Source organism: Amphiprion ocellaris, chromosome 10 (genome assembly GCF_022539595.1).
Source record: "Amphiprion ocellaris isolate individual 3 ecotype Okinawa chromosome 10, ASM2253959v1, whole genome shotgun sequence".
Classification (NCBI taxonomy): Eukaryota; Metazoa; Chordata; class Actinopteri; family Pomacentridae; genus Amphiprion; species Amphiprion ocellaris.
The window spans coordinates 35,047,184-35,053,183 of NC_072775.1; positions in this window are offsets into that span (position 1 = coordinate 35,047,184).

Here is a 6,000-nt window from a genome sequence, read left to right on the forward strand (position 1 = left end):
TGAACTAAAATGAGTTGAACACCCCTGATCTTCACTGTGCAAAACAACAAAACAGAATCAGAGAATACAACTTAGCTTTGCATATTTATGTTTTAATATAAAAACTATCAGGCCGAACTTCGGAGGACAAAAAACTTCTGCGCTCCCCCTAATAAACTTTGGATATATACAAAGTGTGTGTGTATATATATATATATATATATATATATATATATATATATATATATATATATATATATATATATATATATATATATATATATACTGAGAACCACTGGTTTACAGGAACTTTATGGAGACACAAAACCAGCCTCATTTCAAAATTTTGCACTCTGCTCCATTTTCAGCATCCAGTAATGAAACATTTGACCTCTGCTGGGTCCATTTAATGGTTTGGATCTACTGGAAACTATCCAGTCTGAGTTCTCACCACATTTCATGGGTGTGAGAGTTTTATTTCTGGAGATATTCAGCCTCTTGTCAGACGGGTTTTTGGTTTTCAGCTCAAATGTGAACACATTTGTAAAGACTGAACAACATATTTCCTGACAATATGAACACAGTTCTTGTCTTTTCCAGCTCACATCCAGCCTGTTTTTGCTCAAGCTTTAGCCGTTTTAATGTCATTTTCTTAGTCTTCCATGTGGCTTTTCTGGGACTGAACAAGTTCAGTTCAGGTTTATTGACCCTCTGCAGTTCTTTCCCTCTAACTGGGCTCTGCTGGACATCCGCCAGCAGATAATGCAGGACTGGAGGTGGAAAAAGAGTCCAGCTCAGCCGCCCTCCTGGTTAAATAAAGGTTAATAATTAGCCTCTTTCTGCACCGCGTCCCTGCTCTGAACACATCAGGGTTAAAAACTGAGGCCCAGGCAGGGATTTAGTGAAGCAAACAGTAATCAAGTGTGTGGAAACTCTTGGTTCTCTGCAGGATTACTGCTCATCAGTGGATGGAACACAGAGAAGAAAGGATTTCTTGTTGTGTTTTCCATCTGAGTGGGTCTGAATCTGGGTCAGATACCATCCTGAAGTGAGACTCCTTGTTGTCCTGATGGGGAACTCTTTGGTGACAGAGGAAGGAACGTCCAGAGCTGATTGGATCAACACAAATGATGCAGTGGAAGGAACCCGAATTCAATTCCTGTTTGTAATGACGTTAGCTGGTTCCAGACCTCTGAGACAACATCAGATCAGAGGGCTGGACGGTGGCGCTACCGAGACGTTTCACATGTAAAACAGCTGCTATTTAAAGGTTCCACCTGGTGAAAATATGTTTTATCAAGTTTTCTGGTTGTTGGTGAAAACTTCAGCCTGTTATAAAGATGTTTACTTCTGCTATTCATCAAACCCCAACACAAAATGACAAAAACAAGACACAAAATGACAAAAACAAGACACAAAACGACAAAAACAAGACACAAAACGACAAAAACAAGACACAAAACGACAAAAACAAGACACAAAATGACAAAAACAAGACACAAAATGACAAAAACAAGACACAAAATGACAAAAACAAGACAGAATGACAAAAACAAGACACAAAATGACAAAAACAAGACACAAAACCACAAAAACAAGACAAAATGACAAAAACAAGACACAAAACGACAAAAACGACACAAAACCACAAAAACAAGACACAAAACCACAAAAACAAGACACAAAACCACAAAAACAAGACACAAAACGACAAAAACAAGACACAAAACCACAAAAACAAGACAAAACGACAAAAACAAGACACAAAACGACAAAAACAAGACACAGAATGACAAAAACAAGACACAGAATGACAAAAACAAGACACAGAATGACAAAAACAAGACACAGAATGACAAAAACAAGACACAGAATGACAAAAACAAGACACAACGACAAAAACAAGACACAACGACAAAAACAAGACACAGAACGACAAAAACAAGACACAGAACGACAAAAACAAGACACAAAATGACAAAAACAAGACAAAACGACAAAAACAAGACACAAAACGACAAAAACAAGACACAGATTGACAAAAACAAGACACAAAACGACAAAAACAAGACACAGAATGACAAAAACAAGACAAAATGACAAAAACAAGACACAAAATGACAAAAACGACACAAAACGACAAAAACAAGACAGAAAACGACAAAAACGAGACACAAAATAAAAAACAAGACACAAAACGACAAAAACAAGACACAAAATGACAAAAACGACACAAAATGACAAAAACAAGACACAATCACAAAAACAAGACAAAACGACAAAAACAAGACACAAAACGACAAAAACAAGACACAAAATGACAAAAAAAAGATGTAAAACAACAAAAATGAGATTTAAAATGACAAAACAAGAGCCTCAACACAACCAGACAACTTCCCGGATTTACAATAAAATTCAAACTTTTACTCACTTTTATGCAACGTTCCAGCTGAGGAACCACACCGCTAGAAGTTTATTGTTCCAGAAACGTTTCGAGAAAGTTCTGCTAATATTTTTTTTCTTTTAACTCCTCCATTTTCACTTTTAGCTGCCAGAACATTCTTCTTGAAGGTGGTGTAACTGAACATGTTCTAAAAATGCCTGATAACATTCTCAAAACTACGTTTCACTGAGAAGGTTCTTCTTTTGTTATCATGGAACATTGTGGGAACATTTCATGGATTCTATAACCCATTCCCTCAACAGCATCAAATAAATCCCATTGCAGGAACGTCGATAAAGAACGTTCTGTCATCCATCTAGACTTTATTTTATGGTTTCCAGAAAACATTCTGAGAAAATTCTGCAGGGTTTTTAGCAGGAAGTTTACTCTTAGTACCCAGAATGTTCTACTAAAAGTTGGGGTAACGGAAGACGTTCTAAAAATGTTCAGGAATAACATTGTGAGAACATTTTATAGGTTCTATAACGTGTTCCTTCAAGAACTTCCACAAAACACCCTCAGCTATATATCGCATTGTAGATCACATTACAGAAAACGTTTTTTAAAGAACGTTCTGTCATCAATGTAGATTTTTGTTGTTTTTGTTCCAAAAACATTCTGAGAAAATTCTGCAAAGTTCTTAGCAGGACGTTTACTCTTAGTACCCAGAACGTCCTTCTTCAAAGTAGGATAATGTAAGATGGTCTCAAAATGTTCGGTGATAACGTTTGTGGGAACATTTTATAGGTTCTATAATATGTTCCTTCAAGAACATCCTCAGAACATTGCAGTCAAAATGTTCCACCTTTGTTAATCTATGACTAATTTTGTTCTCTGAGGTTGGCTCACTGCTTACCAAGTCTGTTTGTCTTATTTTTAGTCAGAATGTCTCATCCCACTTGATTTAAGATAAATTCACTTCACAAGACACATTTCAGCAGATGGAGGGACCTGTTTTAAGACAGTGCATTTTAAATATCTTGTTAAGTCAAACAATCTGGAAATTATCTTTTATTGAGTTGAATTTTACAAGAAAACTCAAAATAAGTTTAACCTTCATGTCATCCTGCAGGTCAAAATTGACCCGTTTTAAAGTTTGAAAATGTGGGGGAAAAAAACATATTTTCACAGTGAAACTTCTGATGTCCACATTTTCAACATTTTTGGGAAATCTTTGAATACTTTTTCGTGGAAAAAAAGAAATGTTAAAAATGTTTCTTAAGAACATTCACAAAAAAATCTACCAAAATCCAGCAAAATTCACTGCATTTTGGTTGATTTTTATGTGAATGTTCTTAAGAAAATATTTGAAGTTTTACTGATCACTTTAGATATTTTTAGGATTTTTTTTAGACGGTTTTTACTCATTTTTTGAAAACATTTACAAGAAATTCCTTACCAAATTTGGGGGATTTTTTTTTTTTTTTAAATAAAACTTTTAAGGAATTATTGGAATTTTCATCCTGAAGATTTTGCAAATTTTCAGAAATTTGGGGAATTTTGTTGTTGATTTTTTGGATTTTTTTCAGACAAGGAAACAATATTTTTTGGTGCCCATAAATGAGGACAACAGGAGGGTTAATACATCTGAAATTAGGAGGTTAAAATCTATTTTTGAGTGAAAAACTACTTTTTTTAGCATGTCTGCCTTATTTTAAGACACCTAAGCTTGACAATCCTGGTAAAATAGAGCTTAAAATAAGTTTCCCCAGCTAATTTTAAGATCTCAGTATTCTAAATATCATATCTTATTTCAAGAAATCTTACCAAGACATTTTTCACTTGTTCTGTTGACAGATTTTTTCACTTATTTCAAGATAAAAGTTCCTTGAAATAACTTTTTTGTTCTTGTTTTGAGAGGAGTATTTTTTCCAGTGCCGGTGGATGGATCCGGTTCTTCACAGTTTTATTTTAAGGATCTTTAAACCAAATGAACAGAACCCTCTCAGAGCTGCGTCCTGATTGGTCGACAGCAGCCGCTCCTTTAATTCAAACCTGCTGAGTCGAGGTTTTCCAGAATCATTTCATTTAATTTAATTAAAGAAGATAAATCCAGTTTCCATGAGAGTCTTTATTCAACATCCTGGATCCTGAAGGCAGTTCGATGAATTAAAGGTCCGCTGTACAGAGAAACTCTTTAACAGTAGAACCCTTTAACTACATAAAAACCACTAACAGATCCTCAACAGATGATCAGATTCTGTTCTGTCGGTGGTTTGTTGTCTGCTGTTTACAGCGTTCTAAAACAATCACAATAAAATGGAAAATAAAAGCATCAAACTGACTAAAGTGAAGAGGAGGCACATCAGATTAAAACAAAACTTCAGCTGAATTAAATCATCCCCCCCAAGAAATATTTACTGAATTTCACCAAAGAGCAAGTAGAAATGAAAGCATGCACTAAAGGTGGAACGTTTTGCCTTTTTGTTGAGGGAACACATATAGAACGTTCTTCTAGAAGAACGTTTCCACGATGATAACAGAAAAAAAACGCTCTAAATGCAACATTCAACAAAACATTTTCAACATAGTATTGAGACCTCAGATGACAAAACGTTCTTCATAAAACGTTTCTGTAATGTGGGGATGTTCTTGAGGGAACGCATTATAGAACCTCTAAATGGTTCCCACAATGTTCTGTGATAACAAAGGAGGAACGTTCTTAAATGCTCATTCAAATACTGCTTTTGGGATGTTATTGAGGCCTCAGGTGATTTTTATAAAATGTTCCTATAATGTGAAATATTAACAAAAACAGAACATTTTGCCTACAAAGTTTTGGGGACGTTCTTAAGGAACATATTCCAGGACGTTCTTCCACAATGATCACAAAGGAGGGATAATCTCAATGTGACATCTACAAAGCATTTTCAAAATATTATTGAGGCTTCAGATGACAGAACATTCTTTATAAAACATTCCTGTAACATGACATATTTACAAAGGTGGAACATTCTGGTTGCAATGTTCTAAGGATGTTATGAGGATGTTATTTAGGGAACACATTATAGAACATTATTAAACGTTCTCACAGTGTTCTATGACAACAAAGAAGGAACGTTCTCAAAGGACATATAAACAGTGAGTTAGAATGAAACTTCAGACTGAATAAATGATCCAACCCAACATATTTCTACCAAAGTTAAGCAAAGAGGAAATAAAAATGAAAGCAGACAGTGAGTTAAAAGGAAAATTCAGGTGGATTAAATCACCCAAACTAAGATTTTTAAAATAAATTTAAATGTAAACATTGAGTTAAAATGAACCTTCAGGTGGAAGTTCTGAGTTCTACCTTTTATCACGTGTCTAATCTGCTAAATGAAACCAGAAAACCTTGTTTCTAGAATCTCTGAGACGCCAGAGGCTTCAACCAAACAGCGTTTCTCTGGAAACGCGGCTAAAACTACAGTTAGGAAATCATTTTTCACGGAAACATGACCTCATTTTTACATCACGGAAACTCTCTGAGCTGCAGGAAATATGTTTCTGAGTAAATCCTAAGACTCGTCCTGGTGAGAGGAGTTACATAACCTGCAGCAGAAGTCGTGTTTTCCAAGTGATGGAAGTTTTTAATCTTC